Below are 16665 nucleotides of genomic sequence, written 5' to 3'. Positions count from 1 at the left end.
TGGTGGTTACGGTCAGTCGATCGTTCCCTGGAATTACTGGTGCATGTAATTAAATTGATCGTTCGAAGAAGGAAATAAATCTACGAGCCATGCCGCTGGGAGGTTTCTCCCGCGTCATGAAAAGTTTCATCGTTTTATTAAACCTTACACGGATCGATTTCTAAATCTATTTTCCACTTAAAAACAGCGCACAGTGAAGATTGAAACGGTGGTGCTTGGTTGCAGAAAATTGCTCGCGCCGTATAAGCGCGAAGCATTCCCCATTAATTCGTCCCGTCTAATATCGAAGTAATGAAGCACTCCTGCGCCTAGTTCGCAGAAGTCATTAGCCGTTTCGATTAAGAATTGTAATGCGCGTTTCATCTAATTTCCCCATTCAATTTTCCACTTTTTCCTTTTTGGAAATACTAATAAGAACATTCCATAATGAACCACTTACAATTATTGGATTTGTGAAAAGTTTGAGAATCATCAGCGATCACGCCACACTTTTCTCTATTAGGAAATTCAATCTTCGCGTTTCGATTCTACGTGCACGATTCCAAATCGAAAGTTATACGTACAAAACTGTTTCGTAGAGAAAATGATTAATGAAAGACTACGTTCAGATCGAGGGGGTGGAAGGAACCATCGAGAGCGTAGCAAGGTCGAACAAATCGATCTGACGAGGAAGAACGGTGCACGGCAATGGAATTTATGCATTGTGTATTGTTCCGGTGCACCGAGCCTGGCACAGTTATCTGGCAGAATTATGTCATTAGGCTTCCGAAGTAGGCCATCTTTTTCAACCGTAGTACCCTCGAAGCGGACCAAACTACCTCGCGTTCTCGCGCCCCCCGACGTAAACTGTGTGCATGCAAAATCTATTTAAGCCGGCTCGAGTAGAAAGTTATTCGTAAAAACGAGGAGAGTTTCAACAAACGCCGTACACAAACAGCTCTTTCCGGGTGGTGGTCTCGCGGCGTGCTCGAGAATAATGGAGAAAGAAAGAACGAGAGAAAAGAGAGAAAAACAGAGAGAAACGGGTAAGATGGAAGAGAAACAGGGAGGAAAAATTCGGTTGGGAAGAAACTTATTCCTCCATTCCGTATATTCGCGGTATTGTTTGCTCGGCTGTTCGTGGTATTTGCGTCGCAGATTGATTCGAAAAGATTTACAATCCACTTACGTTCGAAATGTTCGCCGTGTGTGTGCTCGCGTACGATGCAACAATGGCGCGCGATGGTCCCGCGGCCAAGGCAAACGGAAACTGATCTAAGCATAACCGGAATTGCGAGGTCAAAAGGATCCGTGGCAGCGCGAAACATTATTACCTCGGAACCGACCGCTCAGCGGTTACCGCGGTACTCTGTTTGTTATTAGCGATATCTTCGAGAACTTTTCCACTTTACTCACTCCGAGGAAGCGGATCGATAAGGAGGATTTCGTGAGACTGATTTATTCGCGCATGTTTATTCGATCTGACTTTCTTCTTAGATGAGATCGAACTGAAGCTCGTAAGGAGAAACCGACTACTCTCAAAGTGTATCGGAAACGTGTTTCACGCTTTAATCGTTTTATCGTGCGATTCTCAGTCGAGCAATCAAAATTCACATCTCGTCACTCCATCAGAAAGCTCGAGAGGCGTAAGAGAAGCTTAGCCTGAGCCGAGGAATAAGACGGTGAAATGTACGCGTATTCATACGTGCACGCGTGTACACTCTCAGCCGCCATAACTGTTGCAACAATGAAAAATTGCAACCGGTCACCGGTGCTGTTACCAACCATTCGTCCAGTGACGCGGCCAAGCACCGAAGGAACCAAAAAACACGCAACTCTCGCGTCATCCGGTTTGTGCTTACTTGCAACGTTCCTCTGACGCGATGGAACTAACGCGGCTGTAAAAAGTCGAAGGCCAGTTTCGACACCAAGTGTTCGCTGCGAAGAAATTTCCTACGGTACATTAGCGCTCGAAAGAAATGCTCGTGTGGCGACAGATTTGCCAGTTTTACCGATTACAAAAAGTGACGAAGTTGCGTTTGAAGCTCCGTCTACGAGAAAAAAAGCTTTGGGAATGGTTTGCATGTGCGCGCATCAACGGTAGGACCGTGGAATTCATAAGTCAGTGCAACATGGGTGCCCAAATATATCAAGGATTTTCAGAGTCGTTAGAGATCGGAGGTAACATGTGCAATTTTTTTATTTGTTCTTGCCTTCGATGAAATTGAAGTTTGGAACTTTGTCGAGTATATACGCGCGTTATTTGGTTAACAAATAGCAGGATGTTATTCTGTACGTGAAACGTCAAGGAACTTAGAATACATTTTTTTTCACTTGAAATCTCTCGTTTCCGTGGAAATCTGGTTCAAATATTTGTCGAGTACCCAGCGTACACTTGAATAGTCAAGTGTATTGGAGAACCTCCAGTTATAAATAGAGTATGGAGTAAGGGGCGGAACGAACAGCTTGAAAATTGATTCATTTTACGATTGAATTTACCTCCCGATTTGTTAAACACGTCAATAAAAAGGATGCCATTGTGTTTCGACATCCTCGAACGCTGATTGGCAAGTAAATCGAATTAAAGTTTCGTTGATAACCATAAATGGTTATGGATCGCATCAACAAATATTGACGACGCTTTCACGTCGTTGCCTCATGCGTTTTTATTACTGTCTCAATTTCAGCTTAATATTTATAGGCAATTAGCTGCCGTTTTACCAACTCCAGATTTGAAGAGAGAATTCAACACACGATCCCTCGCGTTGAATCGAGTTCTTAATAACGTTGCCGAACAAATGATCGAATTTTCCTCCGAAGTGGAGCAATTCCGCTGACCTTCTTGGTTATTTTCTCTGCCAGGAGCATACCGTTGCGATCTCCGGATAAAACAAATAAACGATCGAGAACGTGATCGGAAGACGAAACCGACCAGCAAAAGCGACATTATTTTCCAGTCTCGAAAACGGGACCACCGAGCAACTTCAGTTGCGAGAACAACCCGAATCCCGTTGCATCGCGAGCGTCTATTTAAACAATAATTAAACACACCTCGCTACGCGATAAAGATGCTATCGTGATTGTAGCAGCTCTGCAGCCATAGGATGCTCAGTGTACTTACTGTTCTGCGCGACCACAAATTTGCTGCAGAGGAAGAAGCATTAGGTGCAAAGAAACGAAAAGAGGAAAGAAATCCTTGCTCGGTTGGCTGCTAAAGGGACTTTATTTCGATGGCGTGCTAGCTCCTTTTGGCGTTATACTTTTTTGCGTTCTGTACGCGAGTTTCTTTCCTACGTATCCGTTAACGAGATAAAAAGCATCATTTTCAATTTACATAACAGTTCAAGGAACGAACGAAGAAATAAGTACAATCATTCGGAATTGTTCAACGCGGACGGAAAGGCAATGGCACATTTTTTACGAAACAAGCCCACACATATTAATTCGCAAGGCCACCCGGTCGTCGCGTGAAAGTGGCTTGACAGGGGTTGGAGAGGGCAGGTAAGAAATAAAATTTCGAGGACTTCACTACCTGATGGCCGTGTAGGTTTTCTTTGCGGCCGTAGACCTCTCCGAGGTCAGGTATAAGCAGGAGCAATAACCAATCAATTAAGCGTGCTCCTACCTCGTCGCCCAGAGACCGGAGGAGGAAATTCCCGCCGTAGAGTGTCCTCGGAAAATGACCAGTCCGATTTTGACTGTAGAAACGAGAACGTGCGCGCGTGGTTGTTCGAGACGTCGAAACGTGCTCCACGATTTTAAGAAGAAACGGGTTCATTTTGCCTGTAATTATGTAGAAACCACGCGCGTTTCAGTAACTATGCGAACGTTCGTGCGCGAGTGAAGCATCGCAAAGATTTTCGACTGTGCCTTCCTATTACGCAACTCTTCGAAGTAACTTCGCGCGATGTCTGCAACAATTTAGTAATTCAATTCCACGCAAGTGTATCCGTACAAGCCGTACGTTTCGAAGGAGCCTGCGATCGTCGGAGATCCGTTCCGTTGTTGCCCGCGTAGCGCGAGCTGCGTTTGAATATTTCAGGTGCGCGCGTTTGTGTTTTCGCGTGTATAACAAAAGCTGTGGATGGCATAAATCAAACATAACGGGCTGCGGCGGAGGCTGCCTCGCGCTCCATTTGGACGTATGAATTGCGACTGTACTCGGACGTAAGTTAAACAAACATATTCGTATCGCGCGTTCGCGTCTCGAATTATTGAAGAGCCCGGCTACGAAAGTCCGTCGTCTTTTCGGGTGGAAACGGAAATAATTAATCTTTACTCGATTCAGACACAGATGCGCTGAAAACCGAGCCTTCGCGTTCCATTAAACTTATTGCGATTCCATCGCGTCGCCGCGTAGAACGTGGCCGACCATCCGCGATACAGAGAAGCGTGAGATAAGTGGATTACAAAGAATCGAACGAGAGTTAACGACCAGGGCCAATTTCCCGATACTCCTAATCGACGTTCGTTTAAATCAATTAAAGAAGCCGCCTCGTAATTGGCTGGATCTTAAAAACTGATTTTAACCGCACGAAATCGGCTGTCGTTAAAGTTTCTTCTATTACCGGGTCGCTGCTCAAATTTTCTCTCTTTTACGTCCATTATCCGTGAAAATATAACTGAATCGACGTTGGTAATATCCTATTCTAGGCTGGTCGTAATTTTCACATTTCTTCCCTCTGTTTTAATTTCAGCGGAGAATTCCGATATTAAATAATAAGCTACGATAAAGCCCACTAATTCCAACATGTAAATTTCCTTTAAGTATCGATTCGCATAAATAGCCGCAGTTTTAAGGCCACTAATTTCTCCAGTTTTTTTGATGGACCGTTCCGATCGAATCGCGTCTCGAACAGAAACACTAATGGACCGTTAACGGTTAACTTCTTCAGCGATACTCGAAATAAATTACAGCCTCGTATTAGACGAAAAGTCGTCGAACGGCGCAAGAAAGAGGGAAGAGGGCGGGGTGCACGAGGGGCAGATTACGTCGAGTCGCAGATATCTGGGCGATCGAATTCGATTTGCAAAGTATAGGGACCGGAGGGCTGGTGGCCCTAGCGAGGGGGGCCGATTGAAAATAAGTTCGGTTTCAATCTCGTCCATCTCGAGACTTCTCGAGTGCTCCTGAATAAACACTGACTTTTCCGTGCGCGGCGCCGAAATCAATTCAACGGGAACAGGCGAAGTGTGTTAAAGGCAGGATGGGACGTCGACAGAGGAGCGGACGCGATCATCCGTGGTGGCCCGCCGCGGATAACCTGGATATGGCGGGAAAATTTGAACAGGTGAACCGCGAGAAAGGCCGCGTGCGAAGTCAGCGACGCTCTCTTCATCCGGTCGAATAAAGAGATTCGAGCCGACGAAACGAGATGGAAACTTACCGCTTCCTTCTAGCCCGCCTCGAATCGAATCCAACGTTTACTACCGGGTGAGGAGAAACCATTGGAAATCTTGTTGCGCTCACCTACAGATAATGCATTCCCCGAACAACCCCTCACGCGGGGAACTCCTGCACTCGTCCGCCTCGAGGATCCTCGGGCGGTAAAGCTCGCGGAGCAATCGTCACGTGCAACGATACTCGATGTTTATATACACGCGTTACATGGTTCCGCGTACCCATTCTTTTGGACTGAAAAAAATGTTCACTACGGAATTGAAACAAATTCGATGCTTCGAGGTGTTTGCTTAATACCTTTATCTAGAATACGTTATTCAATTTTTTGAAATAGATTTAAATCCTCACAATGCGCGCGAAGGGCGACAATCGATCGATGATACTTCGTTTTCCATCCCCTATTCAACAGGATCGTCGATATTTCTGTTATCGATAGATTCGTCGCATCCGCGCCGCTGTTAACCGTTTTCCCATCCGCGTTGTTGCGCTATTAAAATCTCTTCTATTCTCTATCCGTTCTTACTCGAAGTGACAAGAACCGGGTATTCGACTAAACTCGTTTCGCTCATCAAATATCCTCTGCATCGGTTCCCGTTAGAATCGCACGAAGGGAGCGGGGTACGTTTATCGAAACGTAGGTACATCGATCACGCGTCGATGCACTTTTCCTGACCGTGCATCAATACGCTAATTTGATAGGGGACAAAGAGAAAGCGAAGCGAGAAAAAGTGAAGGGAAAAGGGCAGAGCTGTTATAGTCGGTGTATTGTTCGCTGTCTAGGTAGGCAGCGGGAGGCCCGCGCCATTAGAGCGCGTTGTGTTTCGACTCCGACAAATATTTGCCGACGGTGAAACAGGAAGACTGACATAGAACGCTACGCGCACACAATGGAAAAACCAGGGTACGCCGCGATATAGCGTGTCGGTTATTTATATCCCGCTCGTTAATCCTCCCCGCGATCCACGGAGCCACCCTGTAACGCGTATAATTCGGCTAATGGTCAATTGTCGCGAAGGTTGCGCTCGAATAACCGAGCTGAGATGGATAACGATTGACAACCGCGGTACGAAAGGTAAAATATAGGGAGAAAAAAACGATGGACGTCTTCAAATACAGATATATATCCTTCGTTCACCATTTCCATATACCCCTTTCTAATCCCTTCTGTACACGCCATTACCCAGACGCTTTTCATCCTCGAGAACACGCACTCCAGGCACGCACGCCTATTTCCCGCACGTACCACCGGTGCTTGACTCTCGAAAAATGTTCTAACCGCGAACGGCTATGGCCCCAGAAGAGTCGCATTAGAATACCGTCTCCGAGTTTTCAGCGTCGACGAATAACTAAACAGCGCGGACGAAACTCTCATTCTTCTCGCCTGCTGATGGTTATGGGTCTTGCGAAACCCCCGCGGCGCATAAGTATGCATTTCTGCAGCTTATTACACGTATAAAGTATCCAATTTAACGTCGCGCTTTATCTTTCTTTCAAGTCCCTTGCACCTTCGCGTCTTCCAGTGTTGCGGTTGAAAACCGCCTACGGCGCCACCGTTCTCTTCTACTTCTTCTTCTTCGTCTTCTTCTTCCGCTGCTGCTGCCGCGTTTCGTTCGTACCAGGGCGGTTTCGTGCCCTTTGTTTCAGCCAGAGTGCCAGCCGTGCTCCTCCTGACCTCGTTCCTCTCTTTTCGCAGTGAAAGGAGAAATAATTTAATTCGTATTACGGCCGTTACGAGGGCAAAAAGGGCCGCGTTCGCAGGCGTCTGGATGGTACCCCCGTGTTTGAACTGAAGAGAGGAAAGAGGGATTCGTCGGTCGGCCGCCACTGCTCGCGGTGATGGTGGCTCTTTTCACACAGCGAAGAAACACCGATGAAAGAAAGGGGAGTTGCGGTTCCCGCTTCGTAATAGACGGTGCATCCAAGATGCTGGCGAATTTCTCCCTGATGGAATATGTCGAAAACGGAGTACTTTTGAACGAGGCCTCGGTTTAGAACACGCTGCGAGCGTTCTGTAAATGCGCCAGCCGCGACGATAACGTTTTGTTTCGCGGCTTGCGAGAGCAACGCGCACTTCGAATTAATTCATTTTCCGAGAAGAACCGTTCCTTTCTTCCAAATTTCTTCTGAATTCTGAATTTCGATTATTCTACTTTTACCAATTGGAAGGGGAATAACGCGGATCTGATCGACATCTGTAGTTGTTGATTCGATAAATATAAGGACGCTAGTCGATCTAATCAACGTCCGATCTAATTGATTCATTGTCAATTTGTTCGCCAGTGTTCAATTTCTTCATTAATTTCAATCTAATCCTGTACGAAAATAACGCACTTATTGGAAAGTGTAGCTCAAAATTATCTTAAAATCGAATTGATTAACAATTGGTGAGACGATCGGAAAGACTGAATTATTTGTTCGATCGCGAAAAGTTGAACTTATCGCTGGAACGTCTCTTTAATCCATCATACGAAAAAAATCTCTATTAACGTCCAACGTTACGTTTTTACTTGGCTCTCATTAATTTTCCGCGTTGTTAACGCACGAATAATGGCCGTTCCCTATTTACCGCGAGATTACTTCTCCGTAAACATGCAAGGCCGTAAGCACGCGTTGATTAACCAACGTCCGGTTAAACAGGCATAATTAAGAATTAAACGAACTTGCACGAATGTTGATGAAGCTTAAATGCTTAACGACTTCCGCGGAAGTTCAGCCTCACTTGTGCGGTCTAAGACCGGTAGAACTTGTGCATTGCATTATACACGCTTTAAATATAATAAATCCGGTGTACTTAGCGTGGATAATGCAGAGATTACATTCTACTCTCTGTTTGAGTCGTCCGTGTTTCGCGCGACTGATTAAGAATTCAATCTAAACGAAACTTCGAAGTTTCGTTACCCGATCGTTCTATACGTAGCCGTCTCTGTTAATATTCGCGGGACGATCGATACCAGTACGAGGATACTCGCTTAGTCGTAATAAATTATTTAAAAAACGACACGACGCCATCGAAAGGTTTCACCAAACTCCCCTCTCTCTCTCTCTCTCTCTCTCTCGAATCTTCAATTAATCTTGAATAAATTAAAATAAATTAAAGGACACACAATAACCCGTAATGTGAAAGTAGATCAGATGCAAATTGAAGTTGCCTAAACAGAATAGAGCAGACTTTACCGCGTCACGCGTAATGTAGCCCAACAGCCGAGGCTGGCCAACGAAGGGAACATCTTCGAGGGGAGTGCACAAAAGAAGGGTGGAAGCTAAGGGTTGCGCTGTTTTAGAGAAACCGGCCTGAACGACAGACGGGCGAGGCTAATCGAAAGCAAAAGTTCCGTTTCCAGGCAGTCGGTAGTAGAGAGGGAACATGTGGGAATAGAGATTGCTGGAAATTCCTCTCTCGGTGACTGCTTCGACGGAATAAAACGGGCGCATCTGCGGAGAACGTTTACGACGCGAGACATCTGCTTGACAGACGCTACGCGGACACTTTCCCTCGCAGATCGCCGAAACAGCGGTTGTTCGGGTTTCATGAAGTTCCGTTGGTTAATGAAGGTTCTCGACTGCGATCAGACTTTCGAATAAGCGATTTCAATGTGGTCGAATAAACAAATTGATCTCCTGTTCGCTGTCTGTTAGCTAATCTTTCTAAATTGCAAACTCAAGCAACGCGTGTATCTACGAGCGAGAGGTACTCTTTGAAAATGGCCTCTTCCCTCCATTCATGCGCACGAATGTCACAATGAAAAGACTGCGATAAGGCAGAAGTGCACAGTCGATGTGTCCAAGGGGGTAACGTAAACCAAGCGGCACTGTGGGTACGTTTTCGAAATAATTAAACACTTCGCTTGGTAGGTGCTCGCGTGGGCGTTTGGAACGCGGTTGGATTGGCCCTCGTAAAATCTGTGTCCTCAGCCCTTTTGGCTCGCCTTGTATAAATGAATGTCCGCTGCGACACGAAAACAGTCGATCATTTGGAGAAGTGCGCGGGGGCGTGAATTTAACAAGGACAAGATCCTCGGGAAGACCCGGAGCCTTTGCGAGCTCACGTCCAATCAGACTCGATCGATAACTCGTAGACGGTGTCTGTGATACCGTATTCAATTAACATAGTCGTGAAAGTGGAAGCACTTAATTATAACCCCGGGCAATATCCACGGATTGTCCCTCAGCAGATCTGGCTGCTGCAGGAGCTTTGCCGGATCTTCGGCTCTGGGACTTAGACGGATGTATTTAACGTTCAAATCTTGATGGTAATTTCGTCGTAAATTTCCGCGGTTACGATTCCGCGTTTTATCGAGGGAATTGCCGCGCAGTTTAAATCAAAAAGAAAAATGACAATCAGAAATTTAATGGAAAATTTAATGAATGGGACCAATTCAAAGCTCGAGAATGTCCATCGAACGGCGATCAAATTGTTTTCCACGTGCTTTTCGTTAATAGAAATCTTGTAATTTCATAAATACATAATTGCGATTAATTATTTTGTTGCGAAACCCCGCTGGAATATTTTATTGGAAATTATTCGGGACGTAATCTCGCAAACGGATTATACATACGTGGCAATATTTTATGCAATTTCGTTGCTACACTTTCGAGAAATTTTGTAATTCGGATTATTTTATTTCACGATCAGATCTCCTGTTTCGTTGTAAAACGATACACGAAATTTTGCGTGACGCCTTTTTTTCGTTAAACAAACGTTGATATGAAATATAAATATTAGTACCGAAACCTGTTTCGTAGGTATATAATATAAGCAAAGGCACCCTGCCAAGTTTATACGTCGTTGAAACGAAAGGCGGATTAAATGCAAGAAGTTTCGCGTGATGTAACCCGTTTAAAATTCATTTCGGCTAAATTGTTGCGGAACACGGGAACGCTTTATTGTTTCGTCTCTATCTCGCGGTCAAAAATGTACGAACCGAAACCACCCGCGCCACATTATTCCACAAACGTTCCGCCATATTCACGCTAGAGTGTGCGCGGCGCAAACAAAATCCCTGCGTGAGACCCAGGAATCAACACACCAGGATTTATCTCGCGAAATTAATCTATGGTAAAAGGCCAGCTAAATAAATCTTTAGCAGGAAGTTGGCGCGAAGAAAAAGAGGCTCTCCGCAGGGTCTCGATTCCCTTATCTTCTTCTCCACGCCTCGGCTAGGGCGACTCCCAGTTTCGTCCACCTGAAGTTTCGCGGTGCCAGCGATTCCGCTCCAATTCCAAAGACAAACGGGCTACCCCGTTATCCTGCTTCTGTTCGTGAACACGGCCCAATGTGTCACCAATTTCACGTTACCAGCCGCATAGTGGAAAAGTTAGCGAGGACTCTCTCTGAGTCCTGACTGTATCGAGGCCCAAGCTCGAATCGTCACCGATACATCGATGAAACGTCGACTTCGAATGTATTCGCACCCTTTGCTTTCAACTTTTTTCTCACCCTCGGCAACGTTCACTTTTTGATAACGATTCGGTGGCAATGGCAACCTTAGTCTTAGAAAGGACTTCCCTACCTTCGACCTCGGACTTTCCAACCCCCGTCTCGATACGAACGTTCGAACGTTTTCGGGAAAACCATGCAAACCGGATCTCGGTTTTTCCCGCAAATTTCCGGCACACGACGCTAAATAGAAAGCAACTGGCAGGAAAAGCGGCTTACGCGACGCATAACCCGTGAATAGATTCCTACCAGGGGTCCTTTGTTTTCTTTAATAGAAAGTTTTTTGTTCCACTGTTTGCTGAAACGTGCAACATAGAATGACTGATATCGCGACCGTTTCACTGTCCCCTTTCTTTGCCGCCGCTGTTTCTCGTAACTGGACCGGGAAAACACTCCCTTTTGTCCAGGACGCATTTCCACTCGGACGTTTGCTCAGGGAAATAGAATCGGCGGGCACGCGGGGATCTTCCTCGCGCGATGAATTATTTACGCGCATCTGGACTAGGAATTGTAGCTTTGTACGAGCAACCGGGTATCAAAAGGGGGAATAGAAATTCGATGTAAAAGTATTACGTCCAAAGTTGATTTTAATAAATAAACGATGATCGTCGAATTTCCGTCATCGAGTAAAAGTGTACGTGCGATATCGAATCGAAGGATGACAACGTGGACCGTTTCAATGATTACGATAAACACCTTTCAACGCGATTAACGTTCTCCTCCTTTGCTCTCTGTTTCAGAACACTCCGTTGGCAAAGTGACGCTCAAGGCGGTCACGGATTTCTCGCTCCTGTCTAAATTAAGGGTAAGCACTTCTTACCTTCTCATTTACATTTATATCCAGGATTGTGTAGAGAGGCAACCGGCGCCAATTTGCTCGAGGAACTCCGGAACCACCGCGTTTCTTAGCGGGGAACGATTAAGTCGATAAATTTCAAACTTTTCCGTCTACTCGATGCCGGCCCCTGTGTTTGTCTTCCTATTCTAACGTGCCGCGTTTTGCCCGCTGATACCGTCGTCCGTTTTTCCTGCGCGAAATCGACCGGGCGAGTTGATTTTCTAAACAGAAACGTCGCGTCCTTTCTTTTCGCCGCGGGAGAAGAACGGAAGCGAGGGAAAACTTTTCGCTCGCTGTTGTTTGCGCAGAGTTCCGGCATAATGGGATGGTCCTTCGAAATTTTTAAACTCTCCAACTATCGCGGCTTCGCAGATAAAAGTATCGGAAAATTCAGAGTTCCGCAGTTCCCAAAAAACCATGTCTCTTAATACAGCGTTTAGATAAATGAATTCTCGTTTAACCTTTTATACGAAGCTCTCTTTTTCAGCAAAATTTTCGATCGATATAATCGGGATCTCATCAAAGTTCCATGGCTGCTGTTCGGCTATTGTTCGAAACTTATCGAAATCGACGATCAACACTTTGAAACGTTCTCTTGTTAGTCCGAATTCAATTTCGAGGTTCGCGTTGTACGTTGTAACATCGCTACGAGCATCCTTTAGCGAAACGACATTATATCCTATCAAATGAAATGAAAATTAATTCCTCGCGCGTCACAGCCTCCACCGTACCCCGTGTGTATCGATCACGAAAAAACGTCAACCAAGTCCCCGAATTTCCGAGAGGTATTACCAATGCGCGTAACGATTTAACGTTAATATCCGATGGAATAACCGATGTAACGTAAACAGACAGGAAAATTAATAGCCACAGTACGATCCGTCGGTTATTATTGACAAGGCCACTACGTCACTCCACCCAGCTTACACATGTCAGAAATCAAAGCGCGAAACGTGTTGCACCACGTAGCATAATATCCAGCCGCACTATTAGCGAATTCCGTGGTTCAATAATTTCATGGTAAATTCTATACACGACGATGACTTAACAGAGGAGTACCTGGATAAAGGATCAGCATCCGTTGTCGTTCTGCTCGCGGTCCCAGGAACGAAGCTTTAGGGAGACTAATTTGGAAAATACTATTGTCCGCAGTGATGATATTTTGACCACGGGGCGAAGAGTCGCGATACGGGCTCGGTGGTTTCTCATTTGCGCGTCTACGGTTGATAGAGCGGAATTCTAACAGGGACGTGGGCGAGATCAAAGGATCGCGCGCGAACGTGAAAAGGAAAGGAGAAAAAAATACGCGCGTTCCAGTCCGACCTTTTGCGGGTGCGCCTTGGGGGCTTTGAAAACTAAGTCTCGCTTCTGCCCGCTCATTATAAAAAAAAAAACACGCTCCTTTAAGACGCGGAGTCCCGGGGCTTTTCCTCCCGGCGACCGTCGCTGTTAACGGTGGAATAATCGGGCTACAAGGGGAAATATAACGAGTGATGGGGAATCGCGTGTCGACGCGACTCGTTGCCCTGATTCTGCGAGGTTGGATAAACATTTCATGGAATCGCGAGCTTCCACTGGTCCACGGAATTTTGAAGCCCCTCGTCAGATTTTGCTGATAATTCGTTATAAATTTCAGACGCGACTGCGACTTTCAAATCTGCCAGGGACGAAGATTTGTACGAGGTAATCTGAAAAACGCGGTCTGGTACCAATAATGAGTTTCCAGAATTAATCTCGGGCACGCAGCGGGGGTGGGTTTAACGAGCTTCTGATTAACGTCCCCACGGCGCGAGTTACAATGAGCAACGCGTTCCTCGGATGATTTACACAATCCCCTGACTTATTTGAAAAGTTTACGCAATTTCGTCGTGGCGACACGCGGCTTGTAAATATGCAGGGAAACTTCGTACTTCCGGCGAACAAGTCGGCCGTGTTGGTAGGGAAAGTCGACAAGGAAACTCTCGTCGTCAGAATCGTATTGATTATGAAAAATTCTACGGCCGGATGGCCAAATGAACATTACGACGCGAGCTTGCGGATGGAGGGTGATAAAAACGAGTTTTCGAGCGATTAAAGCTGCACGTAGGCCGGTAAGGAATCACATTTGGCGTCAAAGAACATCGTGCCAGTGGATAACGATTTCCAATAAAATTTTAACGAGAATCGTGAGTAATGGCGATGTTCTATTACGTCACGCGGCTAGACATCGCAACTTGACGGTAGACACTTGTTATCCCGGACGTTACTCGGCCCCTTGATTTCTTTTCTATTTGCATTCGCAATCGAATGACGCAAGAGCGACGAAGTAAACCGGGGACAAAGGAAGCGGAAGGATAAAAACGAACGATAAGGTCCACAAAGGCAGGTAATCATCCTGGACGTGGAAACTAAACATTAAGAAGAAATGATTTCGCGACGAGATTAAATGGAACTCTGTTTGCCACCCTGCCACTACTTTGTACCGTCGCAGCTTGATTATCCTTTAATTTGCAGTTGATAGTAATATCACGAAAAGAAGGCAGAGAAATATCGTTGATAATTAATCGGGTTGAGAAAAAGGCCATATTTCTTTCTCGTTCTGTTTTCCCTCCATTTTGACGCATAAATTAATCTCTCCCCCTCTTTCTCTCTCTCTCTCTAGCGTGCCCTCTTTCTCCTATCTCTGAAAGAAAATTACCAGAGACATTGGCATCGTAGCGGGGTCTTTAAATCCCTTATATAATATCCCTCCCTCTGAATAAATGATCTCGCAACTGAAGATTTACGCCAGCAGTTCTCATTATCTGCTCTATTCGCATAGCGTACTCATTATCGTTTGTTCGCAATTTTCTGCCAGACAATCTTTTTATATAGGGCAGAGATTTTAATACGATTCCCCGCGACTACTACGCGGGTCAGATTGTTCGCTGAATATTTCAGCGTCCTTCGGTTCATCCCTGGGTGCATCGTTACCAGGATATACGAATGGCGATGATCCCATCAGATCTCGGATCTCTCGATACGCTTCTCACGTATTTGTTTGAAATTCGAATATAGAATTTTCTAGCAGCTCCGCATTCGAAAAATCTATTCAATTCGGAATTCCATTATAATCCGTCGTCGCTGTTTGACGCGTTTAACAAAGGACTGAGCCGAATTTACCGTTTAATGATGCCGAGGAAATGTCCATTGTCCGTTTCCTTTTTGAGCACGGCGAATAATTTTAATTTACGAAAATTGGATAACCACGTAACAGCATCTATTATCACGGAAAATCCATCAAAGTGGAGGTATTCGGGTACCCGCAAGCAGTAGTGTATATACCAACCGAGTCGTTTTGATCAGACGGATGAAGCCGATCACCAGAGACATCCCATTAGATGGATCGTCCGCCATAATCTTAGCAATCCGCTGATAAATACGAGTTTCCTGCGGCGCACAGCTGCGTCTGCTTTGACATCTGCGCGCTTTATTCTATCTCGCGTGCCTCGTCGAGTATTTAAACGGACAGATAGAAACGGGAATTATATCGTCGCGCTTCAATCACGCCGCGTCAATAACAAAGGCGCGCCACTATTCTTAGTTTGACGAGTTTCCTTGTGGCGCTCGGGAATCTTTACGAACGAAACATTCCGTGGTATAGAACAGTCCAGTTCGAAATACTCCGGCGAACGTGTTAAATAATTAGCGAAATCAACGTCGAGTAGTCGAAATAAATTACCGGATCGACGATACAGTGGATTGAATTTCAATGAAGTGGATTTTTCTCTCAAAGTGGATCGACGATATTGTGTGATACGCGCGAAGAAGTTGTGAAATGACAAAAATGTTTGTCAAATTCGTGTTGCAATTGTAGCGCTCTCTGCGAAGAGGCAAGTGCATTTTTCTCGGTTTCGCAATTCATTATGACTACGTGTCCTCGATACGTAATTACGATATCGACAGCTGCAACATTGTGCCGATCGAGCATCTTCTCTGCGATTGCGTTTGAAGAGAAAATCGCTGAAAAAGACTGCGCAATTTTGCTGGCGTAAGTGTATTATACCGACCAGTTAAGCAAGTAGTACGCACGAACGATTGAATCATTTAACGCGAGACATCCCCATTTTCATTTCCCTTCCTGCGTGCTCGCATCAAAGCTGAACACGAAAATTAGCCCTAACTGTATACACTCGGCCATCGCCGTCGTAGGAAACGTAAGCACGCGCGGCGGGCATCTTAACCCTCTTTCACCCATAAAGTAAAATTAGAATGTTTAGAAGCTAACAAGGAAGAACTCCATTTTCACCTTCGTGGCCCAAAATAACAAACCAAGAAGAGAGCCTGGGGGAACACATATGCCCCGTAATGTATATAAAGAATCTCGCGTTGCTGTTTTTACCCTTCCCAGAAACCCTGCTCGTCGGACACGGTTAACGCTGGACAGCTCGATGGTACCAAATTCCACACCCCTTTTCTCTTTCCACGCGAGCAGCCAGTCTTTTCCATTTGTGGACCGTTCGAAGAAAGGACAGACTGGCCCGGAAGGACGTTCCAGGCTCAAAAATTGTTATCACCCCCCGTACGACGCGGCTCGTAAATAGTGTCGCGAGCAGCGAGGAGGCGTGCGTGTTCTCTTGACGCGATATCGTTCCTCCTCAGGAACCTCCCCAGAGACGGTTGTATCTCGTAATCACGAGCTGTGTTCTCGGCTGTTTGCCGATGTGCATGCTCTGGAGACGATGCTCGTGTGTATCACGCGTGCACGCGAGTAGTCAGACCACCGAAGGTTCGGTTACATAAAGGGTGTCGTAGCGGGAGGGTTGGCACCAGGTGTATATCGACTCCGCACCCATATTAATATCTTGCTACGAGCCTTCTAGGGCATCGTCTTGGTTTCCCTCGTATCCTTGTCACGTTATAGGGACCCGACGTGTAACTGGAAACAAGCACAATGCCGGGAAACTGCACCGCTAGCGTTACTGGTGATTGTTGACCCTTTGTGTCAGCCGTGCTCGTACACACGTACGCGTTAATCCTTCGTGGCCATAT

The 16665-nt window shown here is 45.8% G+C and overlaps 1 protein-coding gene across 3 annotated transcripts in view; it reads left to right on the top strand.

Moving 5' to 3' along the window:
• The window catches only part of Kek5 (leucine-rich repeat, immunoglobulin-like domain-containing kekkon 5 protein), a 148039-nt gene that overhangs the window by 114552 nt on the left and 16822 nt on the right, over positions 1-16665 (top strand). For 2 of the 3 annotated variants that reach the window (XM_076911025.1, XM_076911026.1), the window contains one exon: positions 11558-11622. The gene's annotated coding sequence lies outside the window, so the exon portion shown is untranslated. Of the gene's footprint in view, positions 1-11557; positions 11623-15445; positions 15665-16665 lie in introns of those variants that run through there. The other variant, XM_076911027.1, reaches the window with a different exon arrangement.

Source organism: Xylocopa sonorina, chromosome 3 (assembly GCF_050948175.1).
Source record: "Xylocopa sonorina isolate GNS202 chromosome 3, iyXylSono1_principal, whole genome shotgun sequence".
NCBI lineage: Eukaryota > Metazoa > Arthropoda > Insecta > Hymenoptera > Apidae > Xylocopa > Xylocopa sonorina.
The sequence above is the reverse complement of the archived record's forward strand: the minus strand, read 5'-3'. Positions and strand labels throughout refer to the sequence as shown.